Source organism: Coregonus clupeaformis, unplaced genomic scaffold, assembly GCF_020615455.1.
Source record: "Coregonus clupeaformis isolate EN_2021a unplaced genomic scaffold, ASM2061545v1 scaf0075, whole genome shotgun sequence".
Lineage (NCBI taxonomy): Eukaryota > Metazoa > Chordata > Actinopteri > Salmoniformes > Salmonidae > Coregonus > Coregonus clupeaformis.
In genome coordinates, this window is record NW_025533530.1 from 191,783 (window position 1) to 212,500 (window position 20,718).

Sequence of the window (20,718 nt, forward strand, 5' to 3'; positions counted from 1 at the left end):
GGCATGAGAGATGTCAAAAAGAACAAAGTAATTGGCTATTTTTATTATTATTTTTATTAAAAAACACACAAAAAAATTAAATAAGTGGAACTTTTAAGAGTAGAACCCTTGCTCTCCTAATATAAAGTCAAACCCTCTCCACCCCTCTCCGACAAATACCTTTCCTACCCTCCCATCCCACCCCACCACACACCTGCCCATATGGGGAGTTGTTCATAATGGTGATAGCCCCTGGGATGGTGGAATGGGTGGTCTGGGCTGGAGATCGTGTGGCGGGCTTTGCGCTGTAGCGCGCTCGTTCGGTAGGTTAGGGGTATCCAATCAGGTTAGATGCCATGATAAAATGAAATATAGGCCTATCGCCTAGCCTATTCTAGTAATATCTAACAATTTCACAACATATACCCAATACACACAAATCTAAGTAAGGAATGGATTTAAGAATATATACATTTATGGCCCAGCAATGATAGAGCGACATGGACTAAGATACAGTAGAGCAAGCAATGCAGATGTAGAAGCACGGTGGCTAGGAAAAACTCCCTAGAAAGGCAGAAACCTAGGAAGAAACCTAGAGAGGAACCAGGCTCTGAGGGGTGGCCAGTCCCCTTCTGGCTGTGCCGGGTGGAGATTATAACAGTACATGGCCATTAAGGCCAGATTTTTCTCCAAGATGTTCAAACGTTTATAGATGACCAGCAGAGTCAAATAATAATCCCAGGGGTTGTAGAGGTTGCAACAGGTCAGTACATCAGGAGGAAACGTCACTTGGCTTTTCATAGCCGGGCATTTAGAGGTTGAAATAGCAGGTGCGGTAGAGAGAGAGAGTTGAAAACAGCAGGTCTGAGACAAGGTAGCACATCCGGTGAACAGGTCAGGGTTCCATAGCCGCAGGCAGAAGAGTGGAAACTGGAGCAGCAGCACAACCAGGTGGACTGGGGACAGCAAGGAGTCATCAGGCCAGGTAGTCCTGAGGCATGGTCCTAGGGCTCAGGTCCTCCGGGATGGGAGGGAGAGAGGGAGAGATGGCTATTTAACAGTCTGATGGCCTTGAGATAGAATATGTTTTTCAGTCTCTCGGTCCCAGCTTTGATGCACTTGTGCTGACCTCGCCTTCTGGATGATAGTGGGGTGAACAGGCAGTGGCTTGGGTGGTTGATGTCCTTGATTATCTTTTTGGCTTTCCTGTGACATCGGGTGCTGTAGGTGTCCTGGAGGGCGGGTAGTTTGCCCCCGGTGATGCGTTTGGCAGACTGCACCACCCTCTGGAGAGCCCTGCAGTTGCGGGCGGTGCAGTTGCCATACCAGGCGGTGATACAGCCCGATAGGATGCTCTCAATTGTGTATCTGTAAAAGTTTGTGAAGGTCTTAGGGGCCAAGCCAAATTTCTTCAGCCTCCTGAGGTTGAAGAGGCTCTGTTGCGCCTTCTTCACCACACTGTCTGCGTGGGTGGACCATTTCAGTTTGTCAGTGATGTGTACGCCTCATATTGGATGGTCTGCTCTGCCTATAACAGTCACACCAAGTTGGGGGTTGCTATAAGATTGAAAGATTGGAAAATAATGTGAAAAAACTATGAAATAGCTCCCCAATACAGTCTGATGTATATATTTAATGTGTTACATGAATGGTGACCACAGACGTTCAAAAAAATACATTTAAATCGTGTTTTAATGCAATTTTTTTCCACCCTGCTCCAGTGGATGCCAAGGAAAGCCAGGCTTCCCCAGATATTTGACCAATAAAAAAATATGTGTTTTCCGAATTTTCCATCAATTCGCAATTGGCTGAATCTCACCAGAGAAATCATTGGAGCGAGGGAAACAGCGCCCCTCTGTCTCAGTATGTGTAGCCCATGTATCTGATGCTGTCTGTAACAAAAGAGTATGACATGTTCCCGCAGTAGCATTTGATTGATTGATGCCAACAAGCGTTTGGCCTCCCTTTGAAATAATTAGCCAATCAGCTTGAGCTGAGCTCAACTGTGGGTTGTCCTGGCGCAGCAAAACGCCTCCCAAGGGAGGCCAGTTTGGATTTGGCTTAACACAAATCAAATCACATCCTAAGCAAAAGGTCATCATTGTCAGACAAATGTGTCTGTTTCTGGTCTGCTTGTGTTGATGTCCTGCAGTAGCTAGCTTGCTAAATCGGCCCTTTCCTAAGCCATGGATGAAGATGTGGATTTGGATTTGTGGATTTGACTTAATTCGCTGTACAGGCCGATGATTATGACGGCGATTCTGATCTAACCATAAATTAATATATTGTGTCACTGACGTGAGACGATTGAAGTTCAATATGTAGCCTAGATGTAGCCTAGTAGGTTCACGTTAACTAGCTAGCTAACCTCCCATGCAAGGTTAGCAAGCATTTTAGCTAGCTAGCTAACCTCCCATGCAAGGTTAGCAAGCATTTTAGTTAGGTAGCCAATGAAAACAAAAATGAAAAGCATGCTGTATGACAGAGCCATACATTAGCGGTGCGTGGGTGAAATCACCGGGGAAGCCAATCCAGAAAAAAAGCCATATTACAACCTATGTGTTGTGATAATTGCATTGTTTGCTCTATAACCTGTTAGTTCATATGCCTTGACACCGTGATATACAGGCCTAAAGGCCGGGACAATAAGAAGACACAGTGGCAGAATAAATTCAACCACACCTTTGTTTCATCACAAAACCGGAGAGCAACACCTGTCTGGTGAAGTCCACAAAGCATATTGCATGTAACAAACAGTTACATGACCTACAGCATGGTCAAGCACGGTAATGTTTCCGACATTTTCGGACCACTAAACAACTATTGATTTAGAACCACAGAGAGTTATTTTAATTTTTTGGTTTATGTTTATTTTTTTTCACTTTTATTTAATTATTGTTATTATATTTTTGTTTAGCTTAGATCAGCTTAATATTGCAGATAGATTGTAACTTCCATCAATGTAATTGTCTGCATCACTTCCAATGCCCCATATTTATATATATATATATATATATACACAGTGGGGGAAAAAAGTATTTAGTCAGCCATCAATTGTGCAAGTTCTCCCACTTAAAAAGATGAGAGAGGCCTGTAATTTTCATCATAGTTACACGTCAACTATGACAGACAAAATGAGATGTTTTTTCTCCAGAAAATCACATTGTAGGATTTGTAATGAATTTATTTGCAAATTATGGTGGAAAATAAGTATTTGGTCAATAACAAAAGTTTCTCAATACTTTGTTATATACCCTTTGTTGGCAATGACACAGGTCAAACGTTTTCTGTAAGTCTTCACAAGGTTTTCACACACTGTTGCTGGTATTTTGGCCCATTCCTCCATGCAGATCTCCTCTAGAGCAGTGATGTTTTGGGGCTGTCGCTGGGCAACACAGACTTTCAACTCCCTTTAAAGATTTTCTATGAGGTTGAGATCTGGAGACTGGCTAGGCCACTCCAGGACCTTGAAATGCTTCTTACGAAGCCACTCCTTCGTTGCCCGGGCGGTGTGTTCGGGATCATTGTCATGCTGAAAGACCCAGCCACATTTCATCTTCAATGCCCTTGCTGATGGAAGGAGGTTTTCACTCAAAATCTCACGATACATGGCCCCATTCATTCTTTCCTTTACACGGATCAGACGTGATGGTCCCTTTGCAGAAAAACAGCCCCAAAGCATGATGTTTCCACCCCCATGCTTCACAGTAGGTATGGTGTTCTTTGGATGCAACCCAGCATTCTTTGTCCTCCAAATACGACGAGTTGAGTTTTTACCAAAAAGTTATATTTTGGTTTCATCTGACCATATGGCATTCTCCCAATCCTCTTCTGGATCATCCAAATGCACTCTAGCAAACTTCAGACGGGCCTGGACATGTACTGGCTTAAGCAGGGGGACACGTCTGGCACTGCAGGATTTGAGTCCCTGGCGGCGTAGTGTGTTACTGATGGTAGGCTTTGTTACTTTGGTCCCAGCTCTCTGCAGGTCATTCACTAGGTCCCCCCGTGTGGTTCTGGGATTTTTGCTCACCGTTCTTGTGATCATTTTGACCCCACGGGGTGAGATATTGCGTGGAGCCCCAGATCGAGGGAGATTATCAGTGGTCTTGTATGTCTTCCATTTCCTAATAATTGCTCCCACAGTTGATTTCTTCAAAACAAGCTGCTTACCTATTGCAGATTCAGTCTTCCCAGCCTGGTGCAGGTCTACAATTTTGTTTCTGATGTCCTTTGACAGCTCTTTGGTCTTGGCCATAGTGGAGTTTGGAGTGTGACTGTTTGAGGTTGTGGACAGGTGTCTTTTATACTGATAACAAGTTCAAACAGGTGCCATTAATACAGGTAACGAGTGGAGGACAGAGGAGCCTCTTAAATAAGAAGTTACAGGTCTGTGAGAGCCAGAAATCTTGCTTGTTTGTAGGTGACCAAATACTTATTTTCCACCATAATTTGCAAATAAATTCATTAAAAATCCTACAATGTGATTTTCTGGATTTTTTTCCTCAATTTGTCTGTCATAGTTGACGTGTACCTATGATGAAAATTACAGGCCTCTCTCATCTTTTTAAGTGGGAGAACTTGCACAATTGGTGGCTGACTAAATACTTTTTTCCCCCACTGTATACACATATATATACATACACACATATACATATATACATATATATACATATACATACATACACATACATATATATACACATACATATACACATATACACACACACACATACATACATACACATACATATCCTTTAAAATATATATATATTCCCCTTTATTACTTTCCAACCCCGCCACCCTTTCCCTACTTGGAGTAAACTAGTGAACAACAATGCTTAGGCCTCTACTTCCAGCTTATACTTACTATCTACACCTTATGGACACAGTCAATTTTACAATAATTATATTTTGTTTGTTTTTACTCCTGAACTTCCTCTGATCATTTTCATGATGTCCATCCGGTTTGCTTCTATATGCCATATCTTTCTAACTGTGCTCTTTCACAAAAGCTCTTAACCTATAACCTATATACTTATTATGGACACAGTATGCTTTACATTAGTTATCTTGTTATTATTAGTTGTTGTTAGTTGTTATTAGTCCCAACCTTCAATTCCATTCAACACCACCCATCTATCTCTTAACACCATCCATATTGGATTTCTATTTGCCATACATATTTCAACTGTACTGTGATGTCTTACAAAAGTTCTGAACCTTTCTATTCTCATTGTTTCTACAGATTGTGAATTGAAAATAAATTGTTTTGCTTAAACTATTATTATGTTATTGATTGATTGACTATGACTTTTCAGATCACCCAGTAATGCTATCTGCAGGGTTAGCTCCAGGTAAATATTGCAATCCTTTAGCCATTCCTGGACCTGTGTCCAAAAACAAGCTACAAATGGACAACTATTGATTTAGAACCACAGACAGTTACAGCAAGTCGCAAAGAAAACAGGAGCTGCCTCCACTATTCCAGCACCATTTCAACTTCAACATTTCAACATCATCTAATCACCTCTGCTTAGTCTAATACAGTGACAACTAAAAGATACCAAAAACGATTTAGTCCAATCAACGTAAGCTAAATATTGTGACGACCCTCCCACTCTGTCTGCCGAATTCTCTCTTTGTTCTCGTTTGCCATATTTGCCATATTTTCAATTTAGAATGTGTAATTTAGAATGTGTAATTTAGAATGTGTAATTTAGAATGAGTGTGCCCCCAGGCCTGGAGGGAAGCAAAAGTCACTCCGCTACCTAAGAATAGTAAAGCCCCCCTTTACTGGCTCAAATAGCCGACCAATCAGCCTGTTACCAACCCTTAGAAAACTATTGGAAAAAATTGTGTTTGACCAGATACAATGCTATTTTACTGTAAACAAATTGACAACAAACTTTCAGCAAGCTTATAGAGAAGGACATTCAACAAGCACAGCACTTACACAAATGACTGATGATTGGCTGAGAGAAATTGATGATAAAAAGATTGTGGGGGCTGTTTTGTTAGACTTCAGTGCGGCTTTTGACATTATCAATCATAGTCTGCTGTTGGAAAAACGTATGTGTTATGGCTTTACACCCCCTGCTATAATGTGGATAAAGAGTTCCTTGTCTAACAGAACACAGAGGGTGTTCTTTAATGGAAGCCTCTCAAACATAATCCAGGTAGAATCAGGAATTCCCCAGGGCAGCTGTCTAGGCCCCTTACTGTTTTCCATCTTTACTAACGACATGCCACTGGCTTTGAGTCTATGTATGCGGATGACTCAACACTATACACTACAGCAACTGAAATATTTTATTTTATTTTTATTTCACCTTTATTTAACCAGGTAAGCCAGTTGAGAACAAAGAGTTGCAGTTAGTTTCGGAATGGGTGGCAAGGAATAAATTAGTCCTGAATATTTCCAAAACTAAAAGCATTGTATTTGGGTCAAATCATTCACTAAACCCTAAACCTCAACTACATCTCGTAATGAAAAATGTAGAAATTTTGAGCAAGTTGAGGTGACTAAACTGCTTGTAGTAACCCTGGATTATAGACTGTCATGGTCAAAACATATTGATTCAACAGTGGCTAAGATGGGGAGAAGTCTGTCCATAATAAAGCGCTACTCTACCTTCTTAACAGCACTATCAACAAGGCAGATACTACAGGCCCTAGTTTTGTCGCACCTGGACTACTGTTCAGTCGTGTGGTCAGGTGCCACAAAGAGGGACTTGGAAAAATTGCAGTTGGCTCAGAACAGGGCAGCACGGCTGGCCCTTAAAAGTACACGGAGAGCTAACATTAATTACATGCATGTCAGTCTCTCCTGGCTCAGAGAGATTGACTTCATCACTGCTTGTTTTTGTAAGAAGTATTGATAAGCTGAATGTACCGAGGTGTCTGTTTAAACTACTATCACACAGCTCGGAAACCCATGCATACCCCACAAGACATGCCACCAGAGGTCTCTTCACAGTCCAGAACAGACTATGGGAGGCGCACAGTACTACATAGAGCCATGACTACATGGAACTCTATTCCACATCAGGTAACTGATGCAAGCAGTAGAATCAGATTTTTTTTAAACAGGTAAAAATACACCTTATGGAACAACAGGGGACTGTGAAGAGACACACACAAGGGTATAGACACATGCACACGCACACATTGTGATATTGTTGTATGATGGTATTAAACATTTTGTATTGTAGATAGGTAGTGGTGTAATAATGTCATATGATGTACTGTTTTATATTTTGTTTTAATCTAAGTGCTTTAATATGTTTGGAACTCAGGAAGAGGCAGCAGCTAATGGGGATCCCTAATAAATACAAATACAAATAGGATGTCGGTGGGCGGAGCCGGGAGGGTCGTCAGAGAAATGGGACACACCTGGGCTGGGGGTGTGTCCCAGGGATAAATACACCTTTCCCCCATTCATTGGGGAGACTTTCTCCATGCAGACACACTGTTGGATATTGGTTGTTTGGCACCGTTCAACACGCCTCATTATCACCTCTATGCATCCACTCACTCACACTACTGATTACTGACTACACACATTTGATTGTTAATTGTATATAATTTGCTTTAGTTAATATTTATTTATATTTAGTTATTCCTTCTCTCCCTATGTGTTACGGGCTACGAGCCGGTTCGTGACAATTGGTACAATAATTGTCTTCTAAACAATGTTTTATTTATTTTCCATTTACTGATTTATCCATGGTACTGATTTATGCGTGTGTGTGCATGTAAGTAGAAAAAAACATGTTGACTACTTGTAGAAAAACACCAACGCCTCCTCTTTCATGTTGCCTAAACGGTCTATGACCGTCAGTATTTGTTGTCCTCGGCCACCTGGCTAAAATACTTGCTTGCTAGCTTCCTTTCATGGGTAACGATACGCCAGTCCAGCTAGTTAACATTAGCATACTACATCTAGCTACATGTTGAACTTCCATCCTCTAAGTCCAGGGGCACAACAATGTATGAATTAATGGTGGGATCAGAATCACAGTTATAATCATTGGCCAATACGGAGAATTAAGTAAAACCACAATTCCAAATCCCTATCCCCATCCATGGCTAATTTAAGAAAGGGCCGATTTTAGCTAGCTAGCCACTGGAGGACAACAACACAACGAGATGCAACAATTCAAGTTTTTTTCTGTCAATAATGACGTTTGGCTTGTGATGTGATTGGTCTGAAGCCAAATCCAAACTGGCTTCCCTTGACACGCTACCCATACAGAGACAGAGGGGGCGCTGTTTCATCCGCTCGGATGCTTTCTCCGGTGAGACACATTCAGCCTCCTGCGAACTGAAGGACAAGTATGAAACACAGAGAGACGAAAATATTAATATTTTTCTTGGTAGATTTTTTAGGGGTAGCCGGGCTTCCCTTGGCATACATGAATACACGCCACTGGAGCCATTTTGCCAACATGAAAGAGAGGAGGATGGTGTTTATCTACAAGAGATAAGATTTGAGTCCCCCAAAATTTTTTGACTTGCCCGTGCACACAAGCACGCGCACACACACACACACACAGAAATCAGTACCATGATATTTAACAACATTGATTGTACTAAATTGTTTTTGGTATCTTTGTTGTTTTCAGTGTATTAAACTAAGCATACATAGCCTTGCTGATTTGATGATGTTTAAATGTTTAAATTGAAATGGTGCTGGAATAGTGGAGACAGTGCTCCTGTTGTCTTTGTGCTGACGTATAACATATCCGAAGCTTCCGTTTACCACAGACCTTATTTTCTGCGTTTATCCAAAACCCCTAAATAAAATCCCATTCAGTTCCCCATAGGCTTTGTCCAATGGGGGAGTTAGTGCCTACAAAAAGACGACATTCCCTCTATATGGCTGAACCAATAGTCAGAACCTGATATGCATATATATATATATATATTCATTTGGGACTGAGAAAACTAAATTCAGATTTATGGCTGTTTGATAGAGGCTATATGTAATGTAAATGTAAAATACCCTCCCCTCCCTCCCTCCCTCCCTCCCTCCCTCCCTCCCTCCCTCCCACCTCCCTCCCTCCCTCCCTCCCTCCCTCCCACCCTCCCTCCCTCCCTCCCTCCCTCCTCCCTCCCTCCCTCCCTCCCTCCCTCACTCCCCTCCCTCCCTCCCTCCCTCCCTCCCTCCCTCCCTCCCTCCTCCCTCCTCCCTCCCTCCCTCCCTTCCTCCCTCCCTCCCTCCCTCCCTCTATATGGATGATTGTCAAAGGGGACGTGCTGTTTGTAGTCCCCAGTTCCCTCTAAAATAACCCTTCTACCTTCAGTCATATGTTATTCTGTGCGCAGTGAAAACAATGTCTCAGCACTCCTCTCCTGTAAGGAAAACAGGAACCGCTCAGTGGAGGCCTGGACCTGGAGGAGTGTTCTGTACGACACCCTGGGTCCCTACCAAATGGCACCCTATTCCCTATATAGTGCACTACTAGCCCAATGGGTCCTGGTCAAAAGTAGTGCACTATATAGGGAATAGGGTGCCATTTGGAACACACTCGCTGTGTTGAACCAGCTGATCCTCGTGCGGTCTAAACCAACTGCACTGTATCTGAGCTGAGCCGCTAATGAGGCATGCTGGCGTGAATGGCCAGAATACAGAGGGTAGGGTCTGTGGAATCTCAGGGCTGGGAGAATACAGAGGGTAGGGTCTGTGGAATCTGAGGGCTGCGATCCCACGGGCCGGGAGAATACAGAGGGTAGGGTCTGTGGAATCTGAGGGCTGCGATCCCACTGGCTGGGAGAATACAGAGGGTAGGGTCTGTGGAATCTCAGGGCTGGGAGAATACAGAGGGTAGGGTCTGTGGAATCTCAGGGCTGGGAGAATACAGAGGGTAGGGTCTGTGGAATCTGAGGGCTGCGATCCCACTGGCCGGGAGAATACAGAGGGTAGGGTCTGTGGAATCTGAGGGCTGCGATCCCACTGGCCGGGGAAAATACAGAGGGTAGGGTCTGTGGAATCTGAGGGCTGCGATCCCACGGGCCGGGAGAATACAGAGGGTAGGGTCTGTGGAATCTGAGGGCTGCGATCCCACTGGCCGGGAGAATACAGAGGGTAGGGTCTGTGGAATCTGAGGGCTGCGATCCCACTGGCCGGGAGAATACAGAGGGTAGGGTCTGTGGAATCTGAGGGCTGCGATCCCACTGGCCGGGAGAATACAGAGGGTAGGGTCTGTGGAATCTGAGGGCTGCGATCCCACGGGCCGGGAGAATACAGAGGGTAGGGTCTGTGGAATCTGAGGGCTGCGATCCCACGGGCCGGGAGAATACAGAGGGTAGGGTCTGTGGAATCTGAGGGCTGCGATCCCACGGGCCGGGAGAATACAGAGGGTAGGGTCTGTGGAATCTGAGGGCTGCGATCCCACTGGCTGGGAGAATACAGAGGGTAGGGTCTGTGGAATCTGAGGGCTGCGATCCCACTGGCCGGGAGAATACAGAGGGTAGGGTCTGTGGAATCTGAGGGCTGCGATCCCACTGGCTGGGAGAATACAGAGGGTAGGGTCTGTGGAATCTGAGGGCTGCGATCCCACTGGCTGGGAGAATACAGAGGGTAGGGTCTGTGGAATCTGAGGGCTGCGATCCCATTGGCTGGGAGAATACAGAGGGTAGGGTCTGTGGAATCTGAGGGCTGCGATCCCACGGGCCGGGAGAATACAGAGGGTAGGGTCTGTGGAATCGGAGGGCTGCGATCCCACTGGCTGGGAGAATACAGAGGGTAGGGTCTGTCTGTCCCTGACCGAAGCTTTCTCTATTGTCGAGAACTTTTCTATAATTTAATATGTTTGTTGTTTGTTTATCTATAATAATAATAATATGCCATTTAGCAGACGCTTTTATCCAAAGCGACTTACAGTCATGCGTGCATACATTTTTTGTGTATGGGTGGTCCCGGGGATCGAACCCACTACCCTGGCGTTACAAGCGCCGTGCTCTACCAGCTGAGCTACAGAGGACCATATCATATCTTCATATCGTCTTTGTCTACATGTTAATCTATATATCTATATCTATATGTCTACATGTTTATCTATATATCTATATCTATATGTCTACATGTTTATCTATATATCTATATCTATATGTCTACATGTTTATCTATATATCTATATCTATATGTCTACATGTTTATCTATATATCTATATCTATATGTCTACATGTTTATCTATATATCTATATCTATATGTCTACATGTTTATCTATATATCTATATCTATATGTCTACATGTGTATCTATATATCTATATCTATATGTCTACATGTTTATCTATATATCTATATCTATATGTCTACATGTTTATCTATATATCTATATCTATATGTCTACATGTTTATCTATATATCTATATCTATATGTCTACATGTTTATCTATATATCTATATCTATATGTCTACATGTGTATCTATATATCTATATCTATATGTCTACATGTTTATCTATATCTATATGTCTACATGTTTATCTATATATCTATATCTATATGTCTACATGTGTATCTATATATCTATATCTATATGTCTACATGTGTATCTATGTTTGCTATGGAAATGCTGGGAAGTGTTTTTCTATGAAAATGATATTAAAGGTAATTATGATGCAACTACAGTGGGGAAAAAAGTATTTAGTCAGCCACCAATTGTGCAAGTTCTCCCACTTAAAAAGATGAGAGAGGCCTGTAATTTTCATCATAGGTACACGTCAACTATGACAGACAAAATGAGGAAAAAAAATCCAGAAAATCACATTGTAGGATTTTTAATGAATATATTTGCAAATTATGGTGGAAAATAAGTATTTGGTCAATAACAAAAGTTTCTCAATACTTTGTTACATAACCTTTGTTGGCAATGATACATGTCAAACATTTTCTGTAAGTCTTCACAAGGTTTTCACACACTGTTGCTGGTATTTTGGCCCATTCCTCCATGCAGATCTCCTCTAGAGCAGTGATGTTTTGGGGCTGTCGCTGGGCAACACAGACTTTCAACTCCCTCCAAAGATTTTCTATGGGGTTGAGATCTGGAGACTGGCTAGGCCACTCCAGGACCTTGAAATGCTTCTTACGAAGCCACTCCTTCGTTGCCCGGGCAGTGTGTTTGGGATCATTGTCATGCTGAAAGACCCAGCCACGTTTAATCTTCAATGTCCTTGCTGATAGAAGGAGGTTTTCACTCAAAATCTCACGATACATGGCCCCATTCATTCTTTCCTTTACACGGATCAGTCGTCCTGGTCCCTTTGCAGAAAAACAGCCCCAAAGCATGATGTTTCCACCCCCATGCTTCACAGTAGGTATGGTGTTCTTTGGATGCAACTCAGCATTCTTTGTCCTCCAAACACGACCGAGTTGAGTTTTTACCAAAAGTTATATTTTGGTTTCATCTGACCATATGACATTCTCCCAATCCTCTTCTGGATCATCCAAATGCACTCTAGCAAACTTCAGACGGGCCTGGACATGTACTGGCTTAAGCAAGGGGACACATCTGGCACTGCAGGATTTGAGTCCCTGGCGGTGTAGTGTGTTACTGATGGTAGGCTTTGTTACTTTGGTCCCAGCTCTCTGCAGGTCATTCACTAGGTCCCCCCGTGTGGTTCTGGGATTTTTGCTCACCGTTCTTGTGATCATTTTGACCCCACAGGGTGAGATCTTGCGTGGAGCCCCAGATCGAGGGAGATTATCAGTGGTCTTGTATGTCATCCATTTCCTAATAATTGCTCCCACAGTTGATTTCTTCATACCAAGCTGCTTACCTATTGCAGATTCAGTCTTCCCAGCCTGGTGCAGGTCTACAATGTTGTTTCTGGTGTCCTTTGACAGCTCTTTGGTCTTGGCCATAGTGGAGTTTGGAGTGTGACTGTTTGAGGTTGTGGACAGGTGTCTTTTATACTGATAACAAGTTCAAACAGGTGCCATTAATACAGGTAACGAGTGGAGGACAGAGGAGCCTCTTAAAGAAGAAGTTACAGGTCTGTGAGAGCCAGAAATCTTGCTTGTTTGTAGGTGACCAAATACTTATTTTCCACCATAATTTGCAAATAAATTCATTAAAAATCCTACAATGTGATTTTCTGGAAATAAAATTCTCAATTTGTCTGTCATAGTTGACGTGTACCTATGATGAAAATTACAGGCCTCTCTCATCTTTTTAAGTGGGAGAACTTGCACAATTGGTGGCTGACTAAATACTTTTTTTCCCCACTGTAGATTACTAAGAAAAGCTCATCCATTGTTTAAAAATGACCTTTTTGTCTTTGTGCAGATTGCCATGTCTCATTTTCCATTAATTGAAAATGCTATATTTTTAAAAGTATCTCTTTTTCAAACAAGCATTGCAGAGCTGGCTACAAAAGATAGAACAAATATTACAACAATTATTATGGCTGAACTCAAATGTGCTGGTTGATAAAAGACCTGTATTTATGGGAAATATGTTTGAAAAGGGTATTTTGTTTTTAAATGATATTGTAAATTTGAATGGTAGAGTTATGTCTTGCATGGAGTTAACATAATCGCATGGGAAGGTCTGCTCAATCCAAGATTACAACCAACTGATTACAGCATTACCCCAAACATGGAGGAGGCAGGTGGCAGTGGGAGGAGGCAGGGAACTGGTCTGTCTGCCCAATATAAAGGATCAAGGGAGGAGGTAGGGAACTGGTCTGTCTGCCCAATATAAAGGATCAAGGGAGGAGGCAGGGAACTGGTCTGTCTGCCCAATATAAAGGATCAAGGGAGGAGGTAGGGAACTGGTCTGTCTGCCCAATATAAAGGATCAAGGGGAGGAGGTAGGGAACTGGTCTGTCTGCCCAATATAAAGGATCAAGGGAGGAGGCAGGGAACTGGTCTGTCTGCCCAATATAAAGGATCAAGGGAGGAGGCAGGGAACTGGTCTGTCTGCCCAATATAAAGGATCAAGGGAGGAGGCAGGGAACTGGTCTGTCTGCCCAATATAAAGGATCAAGGGAGGAGGTAGGGAACTGGTCTGTCTGCCCAATATAAAGGATCAAGGGAGGAGGCAGGGAACTGGTCTGTCTGCCCAATATAAAGGATCAAGGGAGGAGGCAGGGAACTGGTCTGTCTGCCCAATATAAAGGATCAAGGGAGGAGGCAGGGAACTGGTCTGTCTGCCCAGTATAAAGGATCAAGGGAGGAGGTAGGGAACTGGTCTGTCTGCCCAATATAAAGGATCAAGGGAGGAGGCAGGGAACTGGTCTGTCTGCCCAATATAAAGGATCAAGGGAGGAGGTAGGGAACTGGTCTGTCTGCCCAATATAAAGGATCAAGGGAGGAGGTAGGGAACTGGTCTGTCTGCCCAATATAAAGGATCAAGGGAGGAGGCAGGGAACTGGTCTGTCTGCCCAATATAAAGGATCAAGGGAGGAGGCAGGGAACTGGTCTGTCTGCCCAATATAAAGGATCAAGGGAGGAGGTAGGGAACTGGTCTGTCTGCCCAATATAAAGGATCAAGGGAGGAGGTAGGGAACTGGTCTGTCTGCCCAATATAAAGGATCAAGGGAGGAGGCAGGGAACTGGTCTGTCTGCCCAATATAAAGGATCAAGGGAGGAGGCAGGGAACTGGTCTGTCTGCCCAATATAAAGGATCAAGGGAGGAGGCAGGGAACTGGTCTGTCTGCCCAGTATAAAGGATCAAGGGAGGAGGTAGGGAACTGGTCTGTCTGCCCAATATAAAGGATCAAGGGAGGAGGCAGGGAACTGGTCTGTCTGCCCAATATAAAGGATCAAGGGAGGAGGTAGGGAACTGGTCTGTCTGCCCAATATAAAGGATCAAGGGAGGAGGTAGGGAACTGGTCTGTCTGCCCAGTATAAAGGATCAAGGGAGGAGGTAGGGAACTGGTCTGTCTGCCTAATATAAAGGATCAAGGGAGGAGGTAGGGAACTGGTCTGTCTGCCCAATATAAAGGATCAAGGGAGGAGGTAGGGAACTGGTCTGTCTGCCCAATATAAAGGATCAAGGGAGGAGGTAGGGAACTGGTCTGTCTGCCCAATATAAAGGATCAAGGGAGGAGGTAGGGAACTGGTCTGTCTGCCCAATATAAAGGATCAAGGGAGGAGGTAAGGAACTGGTCTGTCTGCCCAATATAAAGGATCAAGGGAGGAGGTAGGGAACTGGTCTGTCTGCCCAATATAAAGGATCAAGGGAGGAGGCAGGGAACTGGTCTGTCTGCCCAATATAAAGGATCAAGGGAGGAGGTAGGGAACTGGTCTGTCTGCCCAATATAAAGGATCAAAACTGGTGGAGGAATAAAAATAGCATAAATAGGAAAGTATAATGGTTTCATTTGAGGACCAGGATGTTGCCAGCTGTGCCATACAGATTGCAACATAGTTGGGAAGAGATTTTCGATGTACCGATTCCATGACACAGGGTGTATGAGTTGATATATAAAACGACGCAAGATTCAAGACTTCGTGCTTTTCAGCTAAAATTATTATATAGAATTCTTGCCACCAACAAAATTTTGAATATTTGGGGCATACAATCATCGCAGCTCTGCAGATTGTGTTGTGAGGATACAGAATCCATAGACCATTTGTTCTGGTATCGCCCTCAGGTAGCCTGCTTCTGGTCTCAGGTTCAGGAATGGCTGAAAAAGCATAACATTAATCTAAATTTGACCCTAGAAATAGCATTGTTGGGAGATCTGGAGAGACCGGGTCAGTCAATTACTAATATACTAATACTCTTAGTAAAAGTATTTATCTTCAACTCGCAATCTGTGGATTCTATTCGATTAGATAGATTGAAATTGTTAAACATCACAGCATAGTTGGAAGATATATATGGTGCGTAGAAATCCGAAGAGGGTAGCGAGCAGAGATAGGAGGGATGGGCTGAGGGAAGCTGAGGGGTGGGATGGGCTGAGGGAAGCTGAGGGGTGGGATGGGCTGAGGGAAGCTGAGGGGTTGGGATGGGCTGAGGGTTGGGATGGGCTGAGGGAAGCTGAGGGGTGGGATGGGCTGAGGGAAGCTGAGGGTTGGGATGGGCTGAGGGGTGGGATGGGCTGAGGGAAGCTGAGGGGTGGGATGGGCTGAGGGAGGCCGAGGGTTGGGATGGGCTGAGGGAAGCTGAGGGTTGGGATGGGCTGAGGGAAGCTGAGGGTTGGGATGGGTGGGATGGGCTGAGGGAAGCTGAGGGGTGGGATGGGCTGAGGGGTGGGATGGGCTGAGGGAAGCTGAGGGTTGGGATGGGCTGAGGGGTGGGATGGGCTGAGGGAAGCTGAGGGGTGGGATGGGCTGAGGGAAGCTGAGGGTTGGGATGGGCTGAGGGAAGCTGAGGGGTGGGATGGGCTGAGGGGTGGGATGGGCTGAGGGAAGCTGAGGGGTGGGATGGGCTGAGGGAAGCTGAGGGTTGGGATGGGCTGAGGGGGAAGCTGAGGGGGTGGGATGGGCTGAGGGGTGGGATGGGCTGAGGGGAAGCTGAGGGTTGGGATGGGCTGAGGGAAGCTGAGGGTTGGGATGGGCTGAGGGTAGCGAGCAGAGATAGGTGGGATGGGCTGAGGGAAGCTGAGGGTTGGGATGGGCTGAGGGGTGGGATGGGCTGAGGGAAGCTGAGGGGTGGGATGGGCTGAGGGAAGCTGAGGGGTGGGATGGGCTGAGGGAAGCTGAGGGTTGGGATGGGCTGAGGGAAGCTGAGGGGTGGGATGGGCTGAGGGGTGGGATGGACTGAGGGAAGCTGAGGGTTGGGATGGGCTGAGGGTTGGGATGGGCTGAGGGAAGCTGAGGGTTGGGATGGGCTGAGGGTAGCGAGCAGAGATAGGTGGGATGGGCTGAGGAAGCTGAGGGTTGGGATGGGCTGAGGGGTGGGATGGGCTGAGGGAAGCTGAGGGGTGGGATGGGCTGAGGGAAGCTGAGGGGTGGGATGGGCTGAGGGAAGCTGAGGGTTGGGATGGGCTGAGGGTAGCGAGCAGAGATAGGTGGGATGGGCTGAGGGGAAGCTGAGGGTTGGGATGGCTGAGGGAAGCTGAGGGTTGGGATGGGCTGAGGGGAAGCTGAGGGTCGGGATGGGCTGAGGGTAGCGAGCAGAGATAGGTGGGATGGGCTGAGGGAAGCTGAGGGTTGGGATGGGCTGAGGGAAGCTGAGGGTTGGGATGGGCTGAGGGAAGCTGAGGGTCGGGATGGGCTGAGGGTAGCGAGCAGAGATAGGTGGGATGGGCTGAGGGAAGCTGAGGGTTGGGATGGGCTGAGGGTTGGGATGGGCTGAGGGAAGCCAGCAGAGACAGGTGGGATGGGCTGAGGGAAGCTGAGGGGTGGGATGGGCTGAGGGAAGCTGAGGGTTGGGATGGGCTGAGGGAAGCTGAGGGTTGGGATGGGCTGAGGGAAGCTGAGGGTTGGGATGGGCTGAGGGAAGCTGAGGGTTGGGATGGGCTGAGGGAAGCTGAGGGTGGCGAGCAGAGATAGGTGGGATGGGCTGAGGGAAGCTGAGGGTTGGGATGGGCTGAGGGAAGCCGAGGGTTGGGATGGGCTGAGGGTCGCGAGCAGAGATAGGAGGGATGGGCTGAGGGAGGCTGAGGGTTGGGATGGGCTGAGGGAAGCTGAGGGGTGGGATGGGCTGAGGGAAGCTGAGGGTTGGGATGGGCTGAGGGTAGCGAGCAGAGATAGGTGGGATGGGCTGAGGGAAGCTGAGGGTTGGGATGGGCTGAGGGAAGCTGAGGGTTGGGATGGGCTGAGGGAAGCTGAGGGTTGGGATGGGCTGAGGGAAGCTGAGGGTTGGGATGGGCTGAGGGAAGCTGAGGGTTGGTATGGGCTGAGGGAAGCTGAGGGTTGGGATGGGCTGAGGGTGGCGAGCAGAGATAGGTGGGATGGGCTGAGGGTGGCGAGCAGAGATAGGTGGGATGGGCTGAGGGGTGGGATGGGCTGAGGGTGGCGAGCAGAGATAGGTGGGATGGGCTGAGGGAAGCTGAGGGTTGGGATGGGCTGAGGGGTGGGATGGGCTGAGGGAAGCTGAGGGTTGGGATGGGCTGAGGGAAGCTGAGGGTTGGGATGTGGAACTGGAGACAAATGGGAGTGGAGTTGCTGGGCGGGGATAGAATGACGGTCAAAGATAAAAGTCAAAAATCAAGTCAAAATAAAACATAACAAAAAAGTAAGTTTGAATGACACTGAGGGGCAGTGTTGTTACAGCTAATGCCGGTTTGCCTGAAGCTGATGGTTTGAATGCCACTGAGGGGCAGTGTTGTTACAGCTAATGCCGGTTTGCCTGAAGCTGATGGTTTGAATGCCACTGAGGGGCAGTGTTGTTACAGCTAATGCCTGTTAGCCTGAAGCTGATGGTTTGAATGACACTGAGGGGCAGTGTTGTTACAGCTAATGCCTGTTAGCCTGAAGCTGATGGTTTGAATGACACTGAGGGGCAGTGTTGTTACAGCTAATGCCTGTTTGCCTGAAGCTGATGGTTTGAATGACACCGAGGGGCAGTGTTGTTACAGCTAATGCCTGTTAGCCTGAAGCTGATGGTTTGAATGCCACCGAGGGGCAGTGTTGTTACAGCTAATGCCTGTTTGCCTGAAGCTGATGGTTTGAATGCCACTGAGGGGCAGTGTTGTTACAGCTAATGCCTGTTTGCCTGAAGCTGATGGTTTGAATGCCACTGAGGGGCAGTGTTGTTACAGCTAATGCCTGTTAGCCTGAAGCTGATGGTTTGAATGACACTGAGGGGCAGTGTTGTTACAGCTAATGCCTGTTAGCCTGAAGCTGATGGTTTGAATGACACCGAGGGGCAGTGTTGTTACAGCTAATGCCTGTTAGCCTGAAGCTGATGGTTTGAATGACACCCGAGGGCAGTGTTGTTACAGCTAATGCCTGTTAGCCTGAAGCTGATGGTTTGAATGCCACTGAGGGGCAGTGTTGTTACAGCTAATGCCTGTTAGCCTGAAGCTGATGGTTTGAATGACACTGAGGGGCAGTGTTGTTACAGCTAATGCCGGTTTGCCTGAAGCTGATGGTTTGAATGACACTGAGGGGCAGTGTTGTTACAGCTAATGCCTGTTAGCCTGAAGCTGATGGTTTGAATGACACTGAGGGGCAGTGTTGTTACAGCTAATGCCTGTTAGCCTGAAGCTGATGGTTTGAATGACACCGAGGGGCAGTGTTGTTACAGCTAATGCCTGTTTGCCTGAAGCTGATGGTTTGAATGCCACTGAGGGGCAGTGTTGTTACAGCTAATGCCTGTTTGCCTGAAGCTGATGGTTTGAATGCCACTGAGGGGCAGTGTTGTTACAGCTAATGCCTGTTAGCCTGAAGCTGATGGTTTGAATGACACTGAGGGGCAGTGTTGTTACAGCTAATGCCTGTTTGCCTGAAGCTGATGGTGTGAATGCCACCGAGGGGCAGTGTTGTTACAGCTAATGCCTGTTAGCCTGAAGCTGATGGTTTGAATGACACTGAGGGGCAGTGTTGTTACAGCTAATGCCTGTTTGCCTGAAGCTGATGGTTTGAATGCCACTGAGGGGCAGTGTTGTTACAGCTAATGCCTGTTTGCCTGAAGCTGATGGTTTGAATGCCACTGAGGGGCAGTGTTGTTACAGCTAATGCCTGTTTGCCTGAAGCTGATGGTTTGAATGACACCGAGGGGCAGTGTTGTTACAGCTAATGCCTGTTAGCCTAAGCCGATGGTTTGAATGACACTGAGGGGCAGTGTTGTTACAGCTAATGCCTGTTAGCCTGAAGCTGATGGTTTGAATGCCACCGAGGGGCAGTGTGTTACAGCTAATGCCTGTTAGCCTGAAGCTGATGGTTTGAATGACACCGAGGGGCAGTGTTGTTACAGCTAATGCCTGTTAGCCTGAAGCTGATGGTTTGAATGACACCCAGGGGCAGTGTTGTTACAGCTAACGCCTGTTAGCCTGAAGCTGATGGTTTGAATGACACTGAGGGGCAGTGTTGTTACAGCTAATGCCTGTTTGCCTGAAGCTGATGGTTTGAATGACACCGAGGGGCAGTGTTGTTACAGCTAATGCCTGTTAGCCTGAAGCTGATGGTTTGAATGACACCGAGGGGCAGTGTTGTTACAGCTAATGCCTGTTAGCCTGAAGCTGATGGTTTGAATGACACCGAGGGGCAGTGTTGTTACAGCTAATGCCTGTTAGCCTGAAGCTGATGGTTTGAATGACACCGGAGGGCAGTGTTGTTACAGCTAATGCCTGTTAGCCTGAAGCTGATGGTTTGAATGACACCGAGGGGCAGTGTTGTTACAGCTAATGCCTGTTAGCCTGAAGCTGATGGTTTGAATGACACCGAGGGGCAGTGTTGTTACAGCTAATGCCGGTTTGCCTGAAGCTGATGCCGGGCAGATGTTTGTCCACATGGATATACACACGCTCACATTCAAACACACACAGGCACATACACAGACACACACACACAGGCACATACACAGACACACACACACAGGCACATACACGGACACACACACACGTAAATAGTGCCTCACATGCACTCAAACATATTCAGTTATCCTTGCTGTTATGATTGTTGTTGTCCTCGAAGTCTTTTGTTGTTTTCTGTTTCCTTTTCTTTGTATTTCTTGTCTTTTGTTCATTTTGTTGGTTGTTGGTGCATTGTGGGACGGGGGCTTGGGGGGATGGAGGGAGAGGTTGTTGGTGCATTATGGGACAGGGGCTTGGGGGGATGGAGGGAGAGGTTGTTGGTGCATTGTGGGACGGGGGCTTGGGGGGATGGAGG